The sequence below is a fragment of the Molossus molossus genome, unplaced genomic scaffold (genome assembly GCF_014108415.1).
Source record: "Molossus molossus isolate mMolMol1 unplaced genomic scaffold, mMolMol1.p scaffold_m16_p_5, whole genome shotgun sequence".
NCBI classification, from domain to species: Eukaryota; Metazoa; Chordata; class Mammalia; order Chiroptera; family Molossidae; genus Molossus; species Molossus molossus.
In genome coordinates, this window is record NW_023425388.1 from 29871856 (window position 1) to 29896075 (window position 24220).

General features: G+C 39.2%; 1 protein-coding gene across 1 annotated transcript in view; it reads left to right on the forward strand.

The window, feature by feature from the left end:
• The window catches only part of PPM1L (protein phosphatase, Mg2+/Mn2+ dependent 1L), a 248372-nt gene that overhangs the window by 41477 nt on the left and 182675 nt on the right, over positions 1-24220 (forward strand). The window lies entirely within an intron of this gene.

Genomic DNA, 24220 nt, shown 5'->3' on the forward strand with positions numbered 1-24220 from the left:
CAAAGGACTAGAAACTTATAAGCCAGAGTTCAGAATCAAGATTTAAAGAGCCCATGTGATTGATTCTGTGTAAGTGAGCAATTTACTCTGTGTCAGAATTCTTTCAATTTTATTTAAATTTTACTTTTTATTTATTTGTTTACTTATTTATTTTTATCTTTATTATTGTTTTACAGATATCCCCCCCCCTTTTTTCCCCATTAACCCCCTCCTCCCACATTCCTCTTTCCTTCCCCACACTATTGTCTGTGTCCATTGGCTATGCATATATGAATATAAGTTCTTTGGTTTATCTCTTCCTGCACCTCCCCCCCTTCCCTCTGAGGTTCATCAGTCTAGCAACCAATTTGTACTTCTTAATCCCTTCACTTTTTTCACCTGTCCCCCCAAGCCCCCTCCCATCTGGCAGCCATTAAAAAGTTCTCTGTATCTATGAGTCTGTTTTTATTCCACTTATTCATTTTGTTTGTAGATTCCATTGTTGATAGATATGTATTTATTGCCATTTTATTGTTCATATATTTGATCCTTTTCAAGAAGACCCTTCAACATTTCATATAATACTGGTTTGGTGGTAATGAACTTCTTTAGCTTTTTCTTGTCTGGGAAACTCTTTATATGTCCATCGATTCTAAATAATAGCTTTGCAGGATAGAGTAATCTTGGTTGTAGGTCCTTGCTTTTCATCACTTTGAATATTTCTTGCCACTTCCTTCTGGCCTGCAAAATTTCTTTTGAGAAATCAGCTGACAGTCCTACAAGGAGCTCCCTTGTAGGTAACTAATTGCTTTTCTCTTGCTGCTTTTAAGATTTTCTCTTTGTCTTTAACCTTTGGCATTTTGATTATGATGTGTGTTTTGGTGTGGGCCTCTTTGGGTTCATCTTGTTTGGGACTCTCTGTGCTTCCTGGACTTGTATGTCTATTTCTTTCACTAAGTTAAGGAAGTTTTCTGTCATTATTTTTTCAAATAGGTTTTCAGTTTCTTGTTCTCTCTTCTCCTTCTGGCACCCCCATGATGCGAATGTTGGTATGCTTGACATTGTCCCAGAGGCTCCTTACACTATCCTTAGTTTAAAAAATTTTTTATTCTTTTTTCCTTTTGCTATTCTAATTGGGTGTTTTTTGCTTCCTTATATTCCAAATAGATGGTTTGCGTCTTAGCTTCACCTACTCTATTAGAATTCTTTCCATTTTCAAAGGTAGGCAACTGGGTCTTAAAAGATAGGCAACAGGGTCTTAGGAAGAGCACTAGAATTTACTGAGCCCTGTTCTCATTCAGCCCTCATAGCATTCCTGAGGAGCAAGTGAGGGACAGATGCATTGAGGAAACAGGCATATGGATACAAACATGAGCACATATTTATACTGTAAATTCTAAACATGCCTAATAAAATCACACTAGAAGATAGTGTGGTATGTATGGGCTTTGGAAAGTTATGGAGGTCTGAGTTGAAATCTCTTTTATCCCAGCAGAAGCAATAGCTCTCCTGGGACAATACAGTTTTTAAAACTTAATTTTTAAAGAATCAAAGAAAAGTTTTGGTTTTAAAAAAAAGGTATAGTTACCCTGGATGATTTGGCTCAGTTGGAGCGTTGGCTCTCTGACCAAAGAGTCTCCGGTTTGATTTCCTGTCAAGAGCACATACCTCTGTTGCAGGTTTCATTCCCCGCCCAGTCGGGGGTCATGCAGGAGGCAACCTTTTGGTGTGTCTCTCTTGAATCTCTGTCTCTCTCTCTTTCCCCTTATCTCCCTCTCTCTCCCTCCCCCCTACTCTACTCTAGGAATCAATGAAAAAATTGGGTGGGGATTAAAAAAAAGAGTATAATTTAAAAAAATTTAAAAAAGTCTCACTAATCATACCACTGGTGTGATTGTACAGGCTCTTTGGAACTAGAACATAGACTCTGTTAAGAAGGAGACTGGCAAAATTCCCTTCTTGGATTAACTGCAAGAGTCCTAGATTCTTCACTGGGCCCAAACAGGTGAAATGGAACAAATAGTGCTGGCCAGCTAGTCTAGCTGCAGCAGTTAAGCTAACCCTGGGGATAACTCAACACTCAGTGTAAAATATGCATAAGGGAAATTTAGGGTGCTACTTAAAAGCTAATCCCGAGTAACAGAAAGAGGTGTCTTTGTCCCCCCCCCCCCCATAGGCAGTCATATACTCACAGTTCATTCTTCTTTTTCCCTATGTGGTGTCATTTATCTAGGCCGGTATCTGATCATTTGTTTAATCAAAATTATATTCTCTTTGATGAAGAACTTTAGAAATTAGGAATTCTACCAAATTTTGGAGAAACCACTGGTAATTTTTAAAGAAATATTAATTTCTGTATCAAGAAAAAATTTAATAGTATGGTGGGCAAGTTTAAATAAGATCTAACGAATAGTGTTCATGTTATTGATCCAATCTAATATATCATAGATTGCTTTATGGATTCATGAAGATGACTTTCTTTCCTTGCTGAAAAAAAACAACACCTCTTCTAAAGATTTTACTGCCTTTATTTCTTTATTTAGCTATTTAATTATGCATGACAATTGATGGATGGAGAATAAATCCTCAAATTAAGCTTTGAGCCTTCATATTCAAAGGTATTTTCCCTTCTCTGCCTTTAGAGATCTTTTTTTGAGTCTATGTAATATTCAATCTTTAAAAAATATTTGAGAGACTCATAGCATAGATTGTTAAATGCAATTTAACTTTAAATAGGTTCTTTCTTTGAAAGAAAGGACCATTGTTTTTGCTGAATTATAAATGTTACTGTATAATTTCAAGCCTTCAGAGATTCTAGTATCTCGCAGTTCACTGACCCCTCTCTGAAAGTCAGAATGCCTGAGAGAATCCCATTTCCATATCTAAAATTAGAAATGGTGTGCAGAGACTACTGGCATTGTAATGATGTGTTTTCTCTTTTTGTTAAAATCTGAAGGAAAAATCAAGCAGTTAGCTCTTTACTAAATAAACAGTCTTTCTTTGGACAGTAATTCTGTCCATTTATTTGAATTGAGAATCAGTTGTAGCCATGTATCTCTGATAAATTTCTTTATTTGTTTTAAATTTTTTTTATTTGTTGAGTTTTAGAGAGAGAGAGAAGGAGGGCGGGGTTGGGGGGAGACACCGACCTGCTGCCCCACCCATTCACACACTCATTGATTGACTCCTGTAGGTGCCATGACCAGGGATTTAACTCACAACCTTAGTGCATCAGATGATGCTCTAACAAACTGAGCTACCTGGCCAGGGCCAAATGTTCTCATTTTCTAAATTTGTTTATAGACAACTATGTTTGTGAAATGTATCTTTGCCACATTTAAGTCAAGTGCCTTGTATAGATTTTTTTCAGAAGCTAAGTGCTCTGTTTGCCATGCATGGGCCTTTTTTTGTGACTAAACAGATGCTAACATCTTAGAGAGGGTGCCGAGAATTCACAGTTGCTTTTGTGAATTTTGGCTTTTACAGTATTTGACAACTGATCATCATAAGGGAGAAGGAATCTGCCTTCTCCCTTACATTTGGGAAATTGACCTTGGGGAAGATAGTGAAGTGGGGGTGGCAAATAGAGGAAGCAAAGTCCTCTCTGGGGACCGGGTGACCTTATCCTGGCATCTGGGTTTTCCACCCCCTCCTGTCAGGCTGCCCTGCTTGGCAGCTGGCTATATTCCCAGCCTGCAGACGATCACTGCCTGGGGCCTAGAGCTCCAGCCCAGCTTGGCAGATCAGCTGTAATTTTTGACTGCCGTCTCCGTACTCCAGCGGCACATGTAACCCAAATCTGACTGTAATTTACATCGCCTAGTAATTGCGGTCTTTACCTGCATCTAATATTTGTTAAATTGGTTTTTTCTTCTTACAGTTACAAGTAAGAAGGTCCTGTATTGAATGTGAGAAATTAAAATATAGGGGCCTAATTTCAGAACAATGGTACTTTGACTAGCCTTACTATGGGGAAAGCTTTGTCTGTTGGATTGGTCAGATTGCTGTCTGCAACAGTGTAGTTCAGTTTAAAAATGTACTTAAATCTAAATTGGACACTACCCCACTCTCCCCTTTAATACTTCAGTAATTTTTCATAATGTAGTAAAAAGGTATAGTCCATAACTACAGCTTGTAGGCAGTATCTGGCCTGCACACTTTATTTGTCCTGGTCAGCATTTAAAAACCTGTAAGTTTCACACAAGGACCGATTCTTGGCATCCCTTGAAAATATGGAAGATGACTCAATATTGAGTCTTTATTCTTACATTGTGAAGTTAAGAAGCAATAGCTCCCCACCCCCATTTCCCAGCACCCCTTTCCTGGGTTGGGCAGCCTGCCACACCAACTATTGCGTACACTCAAGACTACGTTACCAATCTGGGCCCTCTAGGCACCCTGAAAAACCCCTCCAGCCTCATCTCCCTCTTGTATTTACATCCACTCTCTGTTTCACCTGTGAAGAACAACTTCCAAGCTCCAAGGAAGGGGCCATGCTCTTCAGCTTCCGGGCCTTTGTACATTCCAGTCCCTCTTCATTAGATGCCTTTCCCCACTTTCTCCTCCTGACAGACGTTTAATTAGCCTTTCAGACCTGGCTTGATCACTGTACATATCTGAGAAGCTGGCCCTGGCACCTCTTCCTCCCTGCATGGTTGTGCTAGGTACTCCTTCCCTGGGCTCCCTTGACTGCTCTGTGCACCTCGGCCACAGCACTCGGCACACTGTGTGGTGACTGTTGTTATGTGTCCTCTCAGATTGAGGGCCTTGAGGGCAGAGTCTGCTCTACATTCTTTATTTTTTTACTCAGGAACTAAACAGTTCTTGGCACATAATACCTGCAATACGTATTTTTTTTTTTTTTTTTTTATCCTCACCCGAGGACATTTTTCCATTTTTTTTTTTTTTTTTTTGTTCAGATAGAGTGGGAGGGGGAGAGAGAAAGAGAGAGAGAGAGAGAGAGAAACATCGACGTGAAAGGGACACATCAAGTGGTTGCCACCCGCACAACCGACCAGGGCCGGGGACAAACTGCAACCGAGGTACATGCCCTTAGCAGGATCCGAACCCGGGTCTCTCCAGACCGCAGGACGATGCTCTAACCACTGAGCCAAACCGGCCAGGGCTGCAATACGTATTTTTAATTGATGTGTTTCATGTTGTCTAAGGCAGTGGTTCTTTAGCTTGGCTGCACGTTAGAATGACCTGAATGCTCTAAGAAATTCCAGTATCCAGGCCTCACCCCAGGCCGAGTACTTCAGAATCTGAGAGGGTGGGGTCCAGGCATCGGTAGTTTTTAAAGCTCCTCAGGTGATTCCAACACGTGGCTAAGGCTGAGAGCCACTGGTCTAAGGTGTTTGACTAGGGGTAATCTAAAGAAAAGCAATTTGCCGTGATTTTAGTTCGGGATCAGAACATTCGGTGATGATTTTAGGGAAGTCCACCTGAGATGAACATTTGTATTTTACTTTGATAGCACAAATAAGTAGGAACCTATCTTCAAGAAATTAGTGTCTCCTACAATAGTCAAAGAATTCTACAAGCCATAATGGTTACAAGTAGCTGATCAGCAATGTCATTGCAGAACATTAATAGCTTTTTATCATTTTGATAGTTTATGTTGTGTAGCCACACACCATTTTCCACCTTGCTGCATTATTATTTAAAATTAAATTATTTCCAGTCACTCTGTAAATTAGCTTAGGCATTTGTTGAGTTTCCACATCAACTGCTTCTCTTTTATACATACACTTCCTTGTTTATATTGGGACTGCTATTTGGAAAATAGACAAGACCAAAACATTAACTGGTATCATGTGGAAAACACACTTGGGATAAAAGCCATTTTAATTTGGTGAAAGCTATCACCAGCTGCATTGTCCAATGATTAAATAATCAGCCTTGCCTTGGCTGGTGTGGCTCAGTGGGTTGGGTGTCATCTCGTGCATCAAAGGGTTGCCAGTTTGATTCCTGGCCAGGGCACATGCCTGGGTTGCTGCTGGATCCCCTGTAGGGGGCATGCAGGAGGCAGATGATCAATGTTGCTTTTTCACACCGATGTTTCTCTTTCTCTCCCCCTCCTTTCCTCTTTATCTAAAAATCAATAACAATATTTAAAAAAGAGAGAGATGTTTTGAGCTCATGATTAGTTTGGAGAGCGTTTGTAAATAAATAAAAGAAAAAGGATAATAGTGAAGAATTGAGGAAGCATTTATGAATTGGGATTGTGTTTATTTTGGAGAATAATAGGTGAAAAAATTTCTGTATGGGCACTTTTGTGTGGATGGTGACTATTGTGTCTGAGAATGAGGTATAATAGGTATTTGGTTTAAAATTAAGGGAGTTTTAGAGATTTATATCTAAAGAATTATTTCTTGTTTATAAAAACTGTTAGATGGTGGTGTGATCTCTTTTCTAGGAGAGCTTTTTGAAGAAGATTGACTACTGTCTGTCTGACCAGATAACTTCTTGAGATTTCTTTTCTCTCTGGATTGAAAAATCACTTCCAATTAATCTTTTGTATCTTTAGCAAATGATTGTTATAAAAGTGCCCGTTTATCTCACTGAGAAAGCTGAGTTATCTAGATTGAATCTTATTGAAGTATTCAATAGTACCTTATTGAAGTATTTAAACTTTTGTACAAATTTTCTGCTTATTCAACTCTGTTTCCCACTTGGGCTGAGGCTAGAGAGGAGTGACCTGTTTCTGACCTCCCTACACAGGGATTCTCTTCCTCATGGGAGGAGGAAAGAGGATGCTGGGCTTCTGGAGAGATGTGGGAATTTGTTAACGAGACAGAGTCAGCTTAGTGGTTGCCTGAGGAGCCCCGGCCACGAGCTTCGGATTCACCTTCCAGCCCCACTCTTGACCACTGGCTGGCTCATTCCTGGGCATCACTTGACCTGGAGGGAGAAGCAGCCAGCCCAGAAGGGCCAGACCTGCAGCCCTTCCCAGCCTGGCTGTCACCTTCAGGTACGTGAGGACACCGGGCTGTAATTACCTATCTTGACACAGCGGCTTCCAGCACAGAGCAGAGCAAAGGGCCTGATTAATCATCTAGTCAGACTAGTGTTCCCAGCTGGCTCTCTCTCTTTAGTCCTAGACTAGTGCATCAGGGGTGGAATTTTGAAATCCTGTTGCCCTCGCTCACGAATTTGTAGAGCAGCCCCTTCTTTCTGGAGAGGAGAGGATGGTTGCCAGTGGTGGCATTTTACCCTCCTGGTTCTCTCTGTCCTTCTGCTCACTGTTCCTGCTGCCAGCTTCCTTCCCTCCCACCTCCCACGATCAGGACCTGGCTTCATACATTCGCTCAGACAACTTGGGTAAAGAAGGAGTGGCAGTAGCCCACAGAAGGGTGAGAGTCCTGGCAGCCAGGGCAGGGGAGAGATGCCAGCTGCTAATGTTGGCATGCCTGGCACCAGTGTGCTCCCAGAATCTGCTCCTGCGGCCCAGCTCTGCCAGCATGGGGCTGCTGTTTGGATATAGAAAATTCTGATCTAATTCTGGCAAAATACTATTTTTTTTCTTGAGTTTGCTTAGAGTATTATTCTGATTCCCTCTGTTCCTTTGATTGTGGGGATCTGGCCTTCTGTGAAAGTCATCGACATGAAGGAATGTTGTGTTGCCATGGCCCTGCAGTAGAACATTGGCAGTCCTATCTCATAAGCCCTGCCCTACTTCCCTGTTCTTCCCCACATGGAGTTTCTCACGCTCAACTTTAGTTCCTCGACCAATCCAGAGCCACTACAGACAGTATTTCCACAGTTTCAGCCTCTTAGTCGGTGGGGTCCAGGTTACCTTTCCAGACAGGTGATCCCCCCTGGACTCCCATTGTGTCATCTGAGTCTCAGCTCTCCCCCTTACTTGGTGCCCCATTTTCAAGCTTCATTTTGACAGCACTGGACATTTGGAGCTGACTTTGGGAAGATCATTGGTGCCAAGTATGACGTCCTTTGCAGCTATGGCATTTGCATCATTGAATGCTCTGGCCGTCTCTCCTGTGGGACAGGAAGGCCCTGACCTGAGTGTGGAGCCCTGCTCCAATACCACCTGCCTGTCAAGCTCCTGCATGTTGTCTACTCCATGCTCTGTTTTAGTTTTTTTTTTTTTTTCACATGGGAGATGAAGCCTGATGGAATGAAAGGGCAGGTGTGATCACAGACAAACCCCATTCAAATGTCTGGCACTTCTCACTCGTGTGATCTTAGGTAAGTTTCTCTCCAAACCCCAGTTCTACAGTAAAATGGGGGTGCTATTTCCTATCTCACTAATTAATGATGATTATATAATATACATACTAACAATGATTATATATTATATAATATAATGTTGATTTTATACATTTGATGCCTAGCACACTTCAAGCCCTAAGGAAGAATATCTAATTCCTTTCCTTTCTCTGCTTAGTGTCTTCATCATGACTGATGTTCCCATGCTCTTTGGACACAAGGAAGCACTTTCCTTGCTTGGCTGCATCCTAGAATTGGCTTTTGCACTTGATCACTTTTTCAAGTCTTTGTTTAATCCATATTAGTAGGTCTTGGGCCAGGCAGGTCTTTTTCCTGGCTGACCTGGGTTTCACAAGAGGGGATTAACAATTGGACACAAGGGGCGAAATCCAAGAAGGGAGCTGATTTTATTGCTCTCACTCCTGTCCCAAATCGCAAGATATTCCTATGTTCCTGTAATATTTACATGTAGGATGGGCTGTGTGGTTCCATATGCAGCCTTGTGAAATAAGATACCAGCCTTTAGAATCTGGAGTCTTCTGGTTTCCAACTTGTTTAGCTCAGCAGTGAAAGTAACATTTGTTGCTATTAAATTGGTCCCTAATGGCCATCTTCTGTTTCTACTCTGTAGCTACCAAGCAGCTGGGCATGAATCAGCACAGTTGAAAATATCTGAACCAGACACTTGGTCCTGGCACTAATTTTGTATTGCCTAGACCAAGGCAGAGGTCAGCTAGCCAACAACTGCTAAGGCACATGGCTGGCGTGTGCTTCTGGATGGTCTGACAGCAAATCCTGGATGCAAGTTTAGTATCTAAAGAGAAAATTAAGGAGGTCATAAATTGTAGATTATTTTGCCTTCTGTAGCAAAATCTGAATGTCAGTGTAAAATGCATCTCATTGTGGCTCTTGGTGAGCTGGGTCCAGCTTACAACATCTGTCAGGCTGACTTGATGGTTATTGCCAGTTGCAGGATGTTCAAAAGCCTGTTTTACAAGTGTCATAAAGTGAATGGAAAATATTTTCTATAATTTCAAATAATAGAACCTCAGAGGCCTTTGATCATATGGAAAAAGCCTAGTGTCAGCTCAAATCTCCTTAGGTTTCTGTTCATTATGTTGTGGCCCTCTGAAATAGTTTTAATTAGATTGCAGAAAGCATCAATTTTCAGTGATAGGTTAATGCCTACGTTGGGATATGTGAAAGCATGGAAATAGAATGAGGAAATAAATGAAATAAATGCCGTATAGCTTGTGAAACTACTCTAATGAAGGAATCTATAAGTAAGGGGCTGCTATTCCTTCCACTTTACTTAGTAATGGAAGATAGCTGATGTGACTAGATTGAACTCTGGTCCTCTTATAGCTTCCTCTTTTCTCCCCTTCCTGAAGTGGAGTCAGTGATGCAGTTCTCATGCTCAGAATCACTGAGCCTTGCTTGGACTGTGTGTTCTAACACCCGCCGGCAGACTGGCTTGTGGCCAATTTTTGTACAGCTTCATGAGCTAAGACTGGTTTTTATGTTTTTAAAGGGGCATAAGAGAAAACAAAAATGAATATTTGACAGAAACCTTACATGGCTTGCAAAGCCTAAAATACTGACTTGCCCTTTACAGGAAAAGTTTGGCAACTCCTGTTTTCAGTATACGTTGAGTAAGATCTTTCTCTTTTTGAGCTTAAACTGAACCTTCTAAACTGTGCTTTCTGTGAGATCAGAAGAGCAGGGGAGTGGAAAATGTGTGGGCTTCAGGGCTGGACAAACCTGTTCGGAATCTTGGGGTTCTACCTGAGGACTCATCTACCTGAGGACTCAGGAGAGTTGCTTCACTCCTCAGCCTCATCTTCCTTGCGGTGGTTTTAACTCTGTGCCTTCCACTCAGGAAGAGCATCGCAAATAATTCGTGACCATCTGTAAAGCTCAGGAGGAGCTGTAAAAATATTGCAACAGGCTTGTTGGAAAATGGGCAGAGGACATGCCAGGCACTTGGTGTGACACTGAGCGGGCATCATCTTACCACTTCGATCACAAAGCAGAGTCCCCTGGACTGTGGCATTACTGTTACTCCTCCTAGGCAGCTCCTGCTTCAGACTTGGTGAGGGTGCTTTTCTCTCGGCTCACTGCTGTGGTGCCTTCTGTGTCCTTCAGCTTCCTGAAGAGGTACATGTCTTTGAGCCTAAGCACTGGGCACTTATCCAAATATATGTGAACATTTGGGCCTTTGATGGTGATTTGCTGCCAAGAGCTGTTCTTTCTTCTCTCTTCACTCCTCCTTCTAGTTCTTAAAAACAATGTGTACATTAATTGGGTCAAAAAGAACTTCATCCCTTTTAACTGTACCTTTCCTAAGTTGTTACTGTGATTTCCAAGTGACTTCAGGCAAGGAACTTAAACTGTTGTTGTTTTTTTCTCTTTCTTGATAAAATGAAATAGTTACCAGGAGAACTCAAAAGCATTGCATTCTGGGGTGAGTATGCCTGGGCACCTTTCAGTCACTGAGGTATTGAGTGTGGTTTTTAGAAAAAGTCTTGTTTGCGGTTTTGAAGTGGTTGGGGCTGAGAAGTTCTTCGGTAGTGTAGTTATTTACTGCTTGTTTTTTGTTTTTTCCCCAAGGAAATTTTTGATAGGATTATTTTTTGGAGCCCTGCTCTCAGTCTGAGAGGTGTACTCAAGGGTGCAAAGATCAGGCTTTGCTGGAAGGGTGGGGCTGCTGGGCAGGTTTAGCTTTAGTGCTTAGTGTGTGACCTTAGGGCTCCGGCTGCTGGCCAGGATTTCTAACACTCTGATTACAGATGGCAAATGCTCAATTCAGGTTCTGCACCCCTAGCACAGGGCTGCACTTAGCAGGACGTGAAAACCAAGGGTGAAAAAGTCTCTGCCAACTTTATAAGAGAGTAAATAATGTTTATAATACCCTTTAAAAAATATTTTTCAATTACAGTTGACATTCAATATTTCTTATATTAGTTTCAGGTGTACAGCATAGTGGTTAGACAGTCATACAATTTACAAAGTGATCCCCCCGACATTTTAAGTACCCACCTAGCACCATACATAGTTATTACAATATTATTGACTATGTTCCCTGTACTGTACTTTTATAATGCCTTTTATTTATGTAGCATGTTTCTTTCAAGGACAGAACGGCTTTATTAAGATATTACTTAAATATTCTGTAAGGATTTTTCTTTTGCCCTTTTATGTACTATTAATAGTGTTTTGTCATTGTTCAAGGGCCAAATGTCATTTTTTACTGAACTGGCTTGAGAAACTCAAATTTTCTAGATGTCGAAATCTATTTTATGTATTTAATGCTATTAAACTGTATACTTAAAAATAGTTGAGAGAGTACATTTCATGTTATGTGTATTGTACTACAATTTTAAAAAGCTTATTGTAGATGACCAAAATTCAGTTTGTTTTTTTTCAATCCTCACCTGAGGATATTTTTCTATTTATTTTCAGATAGAGGGAGGGAGAGAGAGTAACATGGACAGGAGAGGCACACATCGATTGGTTGCCTCCTGCATGACCCCAACCAGGGCCGGGGACAAGCTGCAACTGAGGTACGTGCCCTTGGCTGCAATTAAACCCGCAACTCACTGGTGCACAGGCCGATGCTCTAACTACTGAGCAAAATTGGCTAAGGCCCAAAATTCAGTTTTAAAGAAATTATTAAATAGCGGTTATTCTTGGTAGCTTTTATTTTCTTCTTTAAAAAAACAAAAAACAAACCAATAAACATGTATTACCTTTTGAATCAGATAAAATTTTAAGAAAGGTATTATTATTATTTTAGCACTGTTCTGCAAATACTAACAGTGTTTTCTACCCCCTCGCAGTTCTATAGCAAATTTAGCCCATTGGTTTAGCTTTATGCTTGCTTCTAAGTCATATATTTTTATTTTCAAATTAAAAATATCATTCTGTAATGCTCCTTGCCTTAGAGATTTAGAAGTGAGAAGTGAGGAGAGTGAGTTTGACTCAATGGAACAATCTGCATACACGATATATCCACTTTATTCTAGAAGGCAATCATTTTTGACAACTTGACATACAGATCTCCAGATCTGAGACAAAGTAAGGCAATAAATATAGTTTACATGTTTGAGAAATGTTGTTTGTAGATACATAGAAAAGTAATGACTTTTTATTCTCAAGCATTTTATCTTTTATTTATTAATTTTTTTAAAAATATTGTTTTTTGTTTATTGATTTTAGAGAGAGAGGAAGTGAAAGGGAGAGAGAGAGATAGAAACATCGATGGGAGAGAACATCGATTGGCTGCCTCCTGCATGTCCCCCACTGGGGGTCAGGCCCACAATCTGGGCATGTGTCCTGGCCGGAATCGAACCGGCGACCTCTTGATGCATGGGTCAATGCTCAACCACTGAGCCACACCAGCCGGACTAATTTTTTTTTAATCCTCACTTGAGGACACTTTTGCATTCATCTTCAGACAGAGTTGGAAGGAGAGAGGAAGGAAGAGAGAGAGAGAAACATCGATGTGAGAGAGACACATCGAGTGGTTGCTACCCCACCACGGGCCGGGGACAAACTGCAACCGAGGTACGTGTCCTTAGCAGAACTGAACCTGGGACTCTCTGGTCCGTGAGCCAACGACACTCCAACTGCTGAGCCAAACTGGCCAAGGCAGGCATTTTATTTTTTAAAAACCACAACTGGCAAGATATATTAACTTGCTTAGACTAACAAAGAGTTAAAATAAAGAAATATTTGGAAGGAGGTAGGGGATGGGTGAGAAGTTAGCTCATACCCTCTACCTCCAGGAAGTTGCCTCTCTTCTCCCATCCAGTGTCTTATTGCCGTCCCTTCTTCTCAGAGCTGATCTTTATGCCTCTCTGGGCATCTGGTGGGGTCTGAACAATAGGTACTTTCCAGGGTAGGTTCAGCCTGGAGCACAGGGCAAAGTGAACTGGCTTCAGCCTGGGCAAGGTAGTTAGATAACCCAAAAAGAGCAACTTGAGAGGCACTGCCCAGGACTCCCCCACACTAGGTATCTTCTCATTTCTAGTCACATTTTACCCATCCTTCAAGACCTAGCTCCAGTCTTCCTCAATGAGGCTATTTCTAATTCTTCTCCTTCAGTGTAGGTTCTCTGTACCTTCTCTGAATTTTCCAAGTACAACTTTTCCCAAACCATTTTGCAGAGCAGCAAATAGATGTTCATTGACTCATAAATCTGGGAGCCCCTACACACCAGAACTCCCTCTGAGAGTCCTGGGTGCTTATTAGCATATTAAAGATTCTGAGAAACCTGATTAATCCAAAAAATCTTGACTTAAAAAAACACTTGAGCCCCAGCCAGTGTGGCTCAGTTGGTTGGGCATTGTCCCATGCACCAAAAGGTTGCTGGTTCGATTCCCAGTTAGGGCACATGCCAGGGTTGTGAGCTTGATGCCCAGTAGGGGGTGTGCAGGAGTCAGCCAATGGATGTTCCACTGTCACTTTGATGTTTTTTTTCTCTCTCTCTCTAAAAATTAATAAAAATATTAAAAACAAAACAAGCAAGCAAAAACTTGATTACAGAAACTTTCTTTCCTAGGACCAATGATTGACATTTTGAATAAGGTCAGAATTGTCCATAATGGGTTTATTGAATGTTTATTAAACGATCTTTCAATGAATAACTGTCCTTATAACCTCATAATATAATATCTGACATTCTACCATTAGAAGTTATTCCCAGGGGCTGTGCAGAGTGCACCAGATTTCTGGGTGGTATAGTTATAATCTAAGAGAAGGGGAAGGGTGAAGCATACAGAAAATGACTTGCTAAAAGAAACCAAGCATTTTATATTTTGCCTAGAGCAGGGTTCTGAATGCAGGCATGCATTCAGCCCTGTGGACAGATACTGGAGAAGTGAAAGGTTCTGAATGTTCTGGGTTCTTTTTCCCTAGCAAGGATTGCATGTTTAAATTATGTGCCATAAACTAAAAGAAAGGGGAATCATAATTATAAACACTACTTTTCACTTACCTGGAAGTTATCTACTTTTTGCATTCTCACAAAAATATGCGGTCAGAATACACATGGCCTCCCTTTTAGCATAGAGCCCCCAATTATTCCTTCAGTGAAGGAAGAAACAGAAGAAGGGAGAAGTTTTAAAATACCTAGATATTAATTAAACTGATTCCTTCTTAAGAGTCAAAAATATCAGGGACAGGAAGAAGGAAGTAAATGGTATCTGTGAGAATGATGTGTCTGTGATCCAACAATTTCATTTTTAGGTAAAATCCATATTCCTCAGATTGGGGCTTAAAATATATGTCAGTAAAGTGAGAATTGTTTGTTATTTTTCTTTCCTGTGAAAAACAGAACATTTTATGAAATGGGAAAGAAAATTTATTCTCATTTGAAGATATAAATATGGCCTAAGAAAATGCAGTTAAAATATGAGATTTAAGATAAGCAGAGAAGGTTCCCCGCCTCCCCCGACTAATTACAGGTTCTGTATAAACAAGATATTCTTGGTTTGATGGGGGCAGGGAGGATAGTATTAACAATTTACCAAGAGTCCTTAATTTTATATTGAGTTCTTCTCCATCTGATATTTATCAACACTGGAGGAAAACTAAATACGGTCCTATTTAACTTCTGATGAGATAGAGGAGGGCCTGGCTGGTTTGGCTCAGGGATTAGAGCATCGGCCTGCGGTCCAGAGAATCCTGGGTTTGGTTCTCGCTAAGGGCACGTACCTCGGTTGCAGTTTGTCCCCGGCCCCCGGCTGGGGTCATGTGGGTGGCAGCCGGTTGATGTGTCTCTCTTACATTGATGTTTCTCTCTCTCTCTCCCTCTCGCTCTATGCAAAAATGTCCTTGGATGAGGATTATAAAAAAAAAAAAAAAAGGGAGAGAGATAGAGGGGTAAATCTAGAAAACTATAATGAGAGAAATTATGTTCATGCTACTCCCGTGTTCCTGAATAAATGGGAAGCAGGGCATACTTTTGATCCTCAATGAGTCCTCCACTGTTAGATCTGAGAGCTTGTGTGGCTTCAGTCTGGACCTTGATTTAGAATTGCAGTGAGAAACTTGAGTACAGTTTTTCCAGAGCTGAGATCTCCTTCCTGCCGCTTCCCATTCTGTTAGGTCTGAATCTTTCTTATTAGTAACTATTGAGTAGAACAATAATACATAAACTCTTTAGTTCTTAGAGTTAATAAGGATTAGAAATTCCTGTTGGTGCCATTGGCATAGAGAAGAAGGTGAAAAAGAAATTACATATAAGATAGTGGTAGAAAAGAAAGAAAAGTTATGAAGAGAAAAATAGGAGAGAAAGAGAATAAAAAGGAAACTGTAGATGAGAGTTGAATTAACTAGTCATTTGTTGATCTCATACCTGCATGGGTACTTTATTTTTATTTATTTTTTTGTATGTGCCCCTAGCGGGAACTGAAGCCGGGACTCTCTGGTCTGCAGGCTGATGCTCCAACTGCTGGGCCAAACTGGCCAGGGCTGCATGGGTACTTTCAATCTGTGAACTGTGAAGATATATCTGCACTGAAGACCTCTCCAACCCCAATGCCCGGAGTGGAATATAAGATTATATGTCAGACAAAGGAGTTTGAGGAGTCATTGAAAGTCTTCGGGTAAATGAATGGCATAATACATTTTAGACATTGGTTGATGCCAGTGGTTGATGGGCAGAATGGATTGAAGAGGAGCAGGGCGTGATGTGACATGATGACAGCCTGAACTAGAGCAGTGGCATTAGTGAGTGGAGAGGAAGGGATAGTTGTGAAGACAAGAACTGCTAAAATGGGAGTGACAATAATTGGATGTCTATGATGATCATACATCTGGATTTTTACTTCAAGTATTCTGTCCTCAAACAATAATATTTGGGAAATCCCCAAATTTTGATATTGAAACTATTTTTCTTTAACACTTTACTTCTGTGGTGGTGCTTTTCTTTCTTCTTACTTTTGTAGATCATGTCCTAATTTTGGCCCTGTAAGTGAAGATTTCAGTACATGAATGAACTGGAGAAGACATAAAGACAAAGGTGACTCTGAATATCTGTGTCTTAGTGACTGAGAGAGTTGTGGTACCACTGATGAAGATAGAGAAGTTGAGGAATGGAGTTGGTTTGATTAGAGGAGGGGGAGGTTTGGAAGAGGATGAGTTCAGTTTTGGACATATTTATACTGAGGAGACAATTGACGAGATAAGTATCTGTGATTTACTATAGCCTGGAATGGAGAGTAGAGACAGGGACTGGAACTCAAGATTTGAAAATCAACTAGATTAAAACCATGGAATGCAGTCTATTCATAAGGGATAGTTAGCAGATGGAAGGAAAAGGAAGATTTAAAGAGAGATAGAGTCGTAGTATGAGAAAAGTAGGACTGTACAAGTCAGAGAAGCTCAAGGAGGAAAGAATTGGAAGAAAAGATTTGATATTGCCGGATGCTGCAAAGATATCAGTGAACTAAACACTGGATTTGGCAAGATGTTGAGCAGTCTTCAAGAGCAACATCAAACACCAAGGTTATGGAACAAAGTAAAAAATGCACCTCCACAAGGGTTGGTGGTGAAATTGAAACTAGTGTAAACTTAATGAGATTAATAGTCCAGAATATGTTTTGTATGACGTTAGGGCCTCACTCAGATTTCTGTATTTGTTTGAAAACCATTGTCTAGTATTTTCCACATAGTTCTAGTAAACTGGAATGCCTTTAATCTGATGTCCAACTGAGTTATTGAGCTGCTCTGCATTTTTAATTCCTTACCCCACTTAGAAGCATTCTTAGTACATCAAAATATTGCCTAAAATAATTATTTGATAGTTCTTAAATTCTGAAAATTAATATAACCCACAGAAAAATGCAACAGTTGTACTAGTAAAAATCTTATTCTCCTTGTCTTTCAACTTCTATTGGTTTTCTTAGATTGCTTTTTTCTGTTAGTATGTTATGATTTCTGATATGTTTTGGGACAAGCAAAAGTAAGCCTTCCTTTGTTTCATTTGTACACAGTTCTAACTTCTGTTGCCCTATCTCTTGGTGAGCCAGAAATCTTGCCTTGATATTAAGAGTTTGGTCAAAACTGATGGATACATTGGTGGCAAAGTTGAACTGCAGATGAAAAGAAATGCAGTAACTGAGTATCATAATTATGGAAAATGGTAGCCCTGAGTATAATACGATATTCTGAGTCCAAGAATTCTAAGCTAGTCTTGATTTTAGGCAAATTGCTTAATCTCAGATGGACTGAATTTCTTCTTTTAAATTATAACAAAAAAAATTTTAAATTGAACTTAGTAAGGTATGCTGAAATATGTGGCTTAGTGTCATTTACTATTGCATAAGAAACTGAGTAGTTTGAATTATAAGAATCACTTGGTGGAGGTCTAGACTGTAGACTTACGTTTTCATTTGGATTCCAGCATTGTTGAAAGCAAGGTGTTTTGCCTATCCAAAATTCTTTTTCCGTTCATTATCATTGTATGTATAGTAGGGAAGGCCATACTACAGATACAATGATAATGGCAATAGCAGTTACATTTATTGAACACTTATTTTGCCATATATTGTTCATTCACTCAACAAATATTTATTGGTTGCTTACTGTGTGTCAGGTGGTATTCTCAGTGCTGGGTATATACCATTGAAAACATTCTTGACCTCTTGGAGCTCATATTCTACAGAGAGTAATTGGTCAATAAACAAAATAAAGAAATTTGATGATCTAACATGCGGTATATTTTATATGTTTATTTGTTAATTGTCTTTATCCATCCACTAGCATGTAAGATCCATGTGGGAAGGAGAGATTAGACTGGAGAGCTGGATTTATATCATCATCATTATTATTTCTTAAATAGACCTTAGGTATACAGAATTAGATTAATCATAATCTTTGCTTCTTAACAAACTGCATTATTGGTTATTTTATTGGTAGTTTGCTTATGTACTAACAATGGAGGGATATCTATGCACCTATCACTGATGCCAAAAACTAGAACGTTGACAATTTTAGACTAATAGGCAAGTTTGATTTATGCCTGATTTTGAAGTCATTTTTTTTTAAAGCAGGCAGTAGAGGCAATGTGGAGTCCAGATTAGGAGTTGGGCACAGATGTAGGTGAGACTAGTTAGTTGTGAGTGATGATGAGCCACAACCATAGCAGTGATGGTGGAGTGAAGAGCTGATGGGGCTGGGTTTAAGAGGGAATGAGTTATTGTATTGTCATTGTGGCACAGAGTTATTATTCACCAACTCATTGAATGTGTTGACATAATGTACATGATGATGAAATCATTCTTGGTTTGTTTGCTTTCAGATTTTCAGCATTTAGTGCTACAGAGCTAGAGAATCACAGAGTTTTTATTTGACATTTAAATTTTTATTATAAAACATTTAAGACAAAATATGCAAAAGAATATAAAATTTAATGCATTGGACTCCCCATATTCACACTGCCTTGTATAAGAAATTAAATATATTAGCCCCTTGTAGTCTGTTTCTTGATTTTATTTCTTTCTCATCAGCCTCAGTAGTAACTCCACATTTAAATTCGCTTTTTTATCATCCCCTAAACAAACAAACAAACAAACAAACAAAACCTTTTTCTACATATGTATGTCTCGCTAAGAAATTTATAGTATGTTTTGTTTTGTATGGTCCTGAACATTATATGAATGGTAATATGTTATTTATATTCCTTGTGTATATTTCTGTTTAGCTGAGAGCTGTTATGAGATTCATTCATGTTGATTCATGTAGCACTCACTCATTGTCACTGCTGTCCATTGTGTGGATATACCATGATCTAGTTGTCTCTTTTCCTGTTAATTTCAATGTTTTGGTATTATAGTGTTGCTGTGAACATTTTTGTATATAGTTCCTTGTGTAACTTGTACAGGAGTTTTTTTTAAATCTTCACCTGAAGACTTCTTTTATTTGTTTTTTATTTTTCTTCAGATAGAGTGGGAGGGAGAAAGGGAGGAAGACAGAGAGAGAAACATCGATGTGAGAGAGACACCCGCACAACCCCAACTCGGGCTGGGGACGAACCACGACCGAGGTACATTCCCTTAGTGGGAATCAAACCTGGGACTCTCTGGTCCGCTGGCCAATGCTCTAACCTCTGAGCAAACCATCCAGGGCTGTACAGGAGTTTTTAAAGAATATTCTTGTAGGAGTGGAATTGCTAGGTGATAAGATATGCATACCATAAGCTTTATTAGATATTACTAAATTGTTCTCCAGATTGGTTGCACCAGTTAACAGTCCCATCAGGAATGCATTGTAGAGAGTGCCCTTGAACTTTATGCTTGCAGAAGAGAGCCTGTATTCTGTAGACAAGCGATTCTTGATAGGGCAAGGCAGTATGTGATGTATGAGAATCACCTCCAAAAGCACATACCATTTTTTTCCCCTCTGTTCCTCTCTGGGTTTTGACCCCTTGGTGTGTATTTGTTGTTAGTACTGGAGACTGGAAATTTAATTATAAAAATTCTTACTTGGTGAGCCTTATTGCTCTTGGAGAATCTTTAACTCAGTGACTAATTGATTTAATGGCTTATTACCATCCCCAAACCCTTTTAGCCTTTTATTTTCATTTTTTCTCTTTGTTGGTTACTTTGCCCAATTCTAATAATTTGTTTTTTTTTTCTTTTTTCTGCAGTTTAAAAGATTGAAACACATTAGAATCTTTGTCTCCAGTGTCGTTGTCATATACTGTCTGAAGCAATGGATTGTAGTTTTCATATGTAATCTTTTTTTTGAAGATTTTTTTTTTGTGTCTTTATTGATTTGAGAGAGAGAGGAGGGGAGAGGGGGAGAGAAACATCAATGAAAGAGAACATAGATTGGCCGCCTCCTGCATGCCCCCCACTGGGGATTAGGCCCACAACCTGGGCATGTGCCCTGACTGGGAATCGAACTGGCGACCTCTTCGTGCATGTGTCAACACTCAACTACTGAGCCGCACCGGCCAGGCTTCATATGTAGTCTTAAAAACATTTTGCTTAGTTGGCATTTTAAAAACAGGACATTTTAATATAATATACAACTATAATAAATAATTAGATTTCTCTAGTAAATGTTAATTTAAAACAATGCAGCTGAGAGTCCTGCAAGGGACTTAGGATTTGGCCTTGTCACTCTGCTGGGTTAGTTGTGACTCATCCACTGTTTTCCAGCTTCCAGAATTCTGTTGTTATTGTCCTCTCTCCTCTTTTCATTATACTTATAATCTTCTAAATATTTAATCCTATTATAATCTGGAAAAATTTTGAGAGAGTATAAAATGAAATATGTATCCAATGTGCCTTTTAAAAATAGTGATGGTATTATTTATGGAGCCTTTGCTGTGGGTCAGATACTGCACTAAATGTATTACCTATGTAATTGTATTTAATTCCCTTGATAGCTTTAGGAGTAAAGAGGTAAAGATAGAATCAGAACTGAGATTTTCTAGCTATAAAACCTGTATACTCCCCATTAAACCACACAGCCTGCAGGCTTTTTATAATTTGAAAAAGATTCATAATACTGTGTGTGTGTTTATTTTTTTGTAACAGTGTTAATTATAAGCGATTTAAGATTAAGGTGAAGTCACACAACACAGTTGCCACTAGAAATCACCCAACACTATTGTCATTCTATTGCAATCTTATCTGTTTTGCTTCTCTGTCTAAAAGCTGACTTCTTGGCAAATCATTGAATGAGATATATTTTGTATAAAGAAATTAGTGTTCTCTCTTTTTTTTTTTTATCCTCACGTGAGGATATTTTTCTATTTATCATCAGATAGAATGGGAGGGAGAGAGAGAAACATCGATGTGAGAGAGACACATTGACTGGTTGCCTCCCACATGACCCTGACCAGGGCCAGGGACAAACTGCAACCAAGGTACGTGCCCTTGACCGGAATCGAATCTGGTACTCATTGGTCCCTGGGCCGATGCTCTAACAGCTGAGCCGAACCAGCCAGGGTGAAATTAGTGTTCTCTTAAAGAAAATATGAAGTGATCCTAGGATTCTGACTCTAAAGAAGGATTCAACTTTGGGTTTTTAAAAAAAAATTGTGTCTTTTAAAAAAATTGTCTATGTATTCTCTATAAATAAAATCCTTGCCTAACTTTATTGAGCATCATGATAGTAATTATCTGTCAGCAATATAGATGGGAAGGCATATTTCAGTTTGAAATTTGTCAAATAGAAATTACCCTACTGCAAGTGATAATTTACATAGTCCCACGATGGGGAAAATTTATTAGGAGTAATGAAAACTAGCAGGCACCTGATCTAAGAATGTTGCAAAGGGCTGAGCTGACCACAGATACTTCACTACAATTATTTGACAAATAGCTGAAGTGTCTATTATGTTTAAGGCACTATCCCAGGCCCTGATGCATGAGACTGAATGCTAAATTAAGGAAAGTTGAATTAGAATTTCTAAAAGGAAGAATTTGAAAAAAGATTATGTTTAAGATAAAGTGAAATAAAAAGGGAAAATATACAAAAACTGTAAAATAAAAGGAGTCTGAAAAGTGAATAATAGAAGACAAAGTAAAAAAACAAGTCATTACTCATAATAAGATGGAACTGTCTTCTGTTATCACAAGAGAAAAGAAGCCTGATTTACTTAAATTAGTATGCATAATTTGTATAGGCACTGGTACCTGGAAGATTGCCAGTATAGCCTTTAGTGAGAGTCCCCAAAGTTCTAATTTATAGGAGTTTTCTGTTATTTACAGATGGCCAGAGTAGTGAGGGAATTTTAAAAAATAGTTGATATGTGATATATTATGTATTTATTTATTTTTAATGAAAAAAATTTTTTTCCTTTATTGATTTTAGAGAGAGAGGAACATCAATGAGAGCGAACATCGATTGGCTGCCTCCTGCATGCCCCTCACTGGGGATCGGGTCCACAACCTGGGCATTTGTCCTGACCGAGAATCGAACTGGCAACCTCTTGGTGCATGGGTCGATGCTCAACCACTGAGCCACACCGGCCAGACGATATGTGATATATTAATATCAAATAATATTAAGGCTCTTAATCTGTTGTGCAAATGTACAAATAAATGATTATATTTTTATCTTTATATATAATGATTCCTCTTTATAATGTTCATCATTTATTTTCTATGTTATAACATCATTATTGGTATAGATATGACTAGAGGTAATTAGTATAACAGTTTACTAATTGCTTCCGTTTCTTCATTTACTATGTACTGGGTACCCTGCTAAGTACTTTTCAAAAATTGCTCATTTAATTCTTACAAGAACCTTATGAGTTATTACCCCCACTCCATACCACCCTGCCCATTTATAGATAATGAAAGTGAGGCACAGAGATGTTAAATGATTGAAGTTCCTATAGCTACCAAGGTTGGGATTTAAATCCAGGCAGTGTGACATCGAAGACTTTGACAGTAATGCTATGTGGTATAGATGACCAAGTCTGGTTGACTCAAAGTTGGTATATTTAAATTATTGTGGACTAATATTTTGCAGTTCATATCTAGACATACAGATCTTATTGAATTTAAAAAAGGGTTATTTATGAGTGCTTGTTAAAGTACTGAATTGTAAAGTTGATGGTATTTTGCACGCGTGTGTTAGCACTGTTGGTGTGTGATTAGGGCAGGGAGTTCCCTGTGAAGGAAAGGTCATGGCTGGAATTCTGTGGGTGTTAAGCCTGCTCACTCTGCGGTCAAAGTTTACCCTTTTAACCCTAGTACCCCACATGATAAAAGCAGGCGTTTGGGCATAAAGGACATTGCATGTGAGGATGGGGATGGATCCCTGCACTTCTATAACTAAGGTGGTGGCCGCAGTCAAAGTCTTTGTGAAAAAAAATATGTCTATGTATGTAATAAATATAATTATTTTTATTTACTTGAATATATGTATATTTTTAGTCTCATATTTTTATACTCCCCTTTCCACTCTGGGCCTCCTTATTTTCATTGAAACCAACCTTATTCTTGAAATTCCTACTTTTGGAGTACCTAAACCTCCGTATTTTGATATAACTTCTTAATTTGGAATGCCTATGGTAGGACGGTGTCATAAGCATAGTAATGGCTCAAATCGTTAAAGTATTTAGTGAAAAAAATCTTGTGGTCACCTCAGCCATTTGTAATGTTTTGTATTCTGATGTAGGCTGGCTTTCCTGTGCTGGGGGAAGGTGGGTGTTAATCTTGCCCCTTCTGGTTGGCCCTGCTACCCATGCTTTGACATATCTGTCAGGATTCCACTGTTTTCAGACATGGCCTCACTATAGGTAAAAGTAATAGTCTGGCCTCTGAGATGTGTCATATGATGGATATAGGAGTACATTGGCATTTGGGTGTTTTAACTTTTATTGTTTTTTTTATTTTATTTTTTTATTTATTTTTTATCCTCACCCGAGGACATTTTTCCATTTTTTGTTCAGGAAGAGTGAGGAAGAGAGAGAGAGAGAAATATCGACGTGAAAGGAACACATCGAGTGGCTGCCACCCTCACAACTGACCAGAGCCGGGGACAAACTGCAACCGAGGTACATGCCCTTAGCGGGAACCGAACCCGGGTCTCTCAGGACCTCAGGCCGAGGCTCTAACCGCTGGGCCAAACTGGCCAGGGCTTAACTTTAATTGTTGAAAGAACATAATGAATTGGAATTTGGGCTTTTACATGCATTTTAATTTATGGCACAGAATATGATTTGGGGTCTTTGTTAGACTTGGGCTTACTAATGTTATTTGTTTTTAATTTGTTCTTTTTTGTACTTTTTAGCATCATTAGAGGCTATTAGTACAATTGGTAAATTGAGTATAATAAATGAAATAAAATGTTTTGTGAAATTAATGAATATGGAGATCTATTAATAGCAACAAAAAAGTCACACTTGAGTATTAAGTATTTTAGAGAATTTTTTGGCAGTTTTACATATTAATTGCTAAAAATATGTCAATGTATTTTATGTGATTATTCTTACCAGGCACAGATGAATTTTCTTCCTGATAGAATCATTATTCAAAGT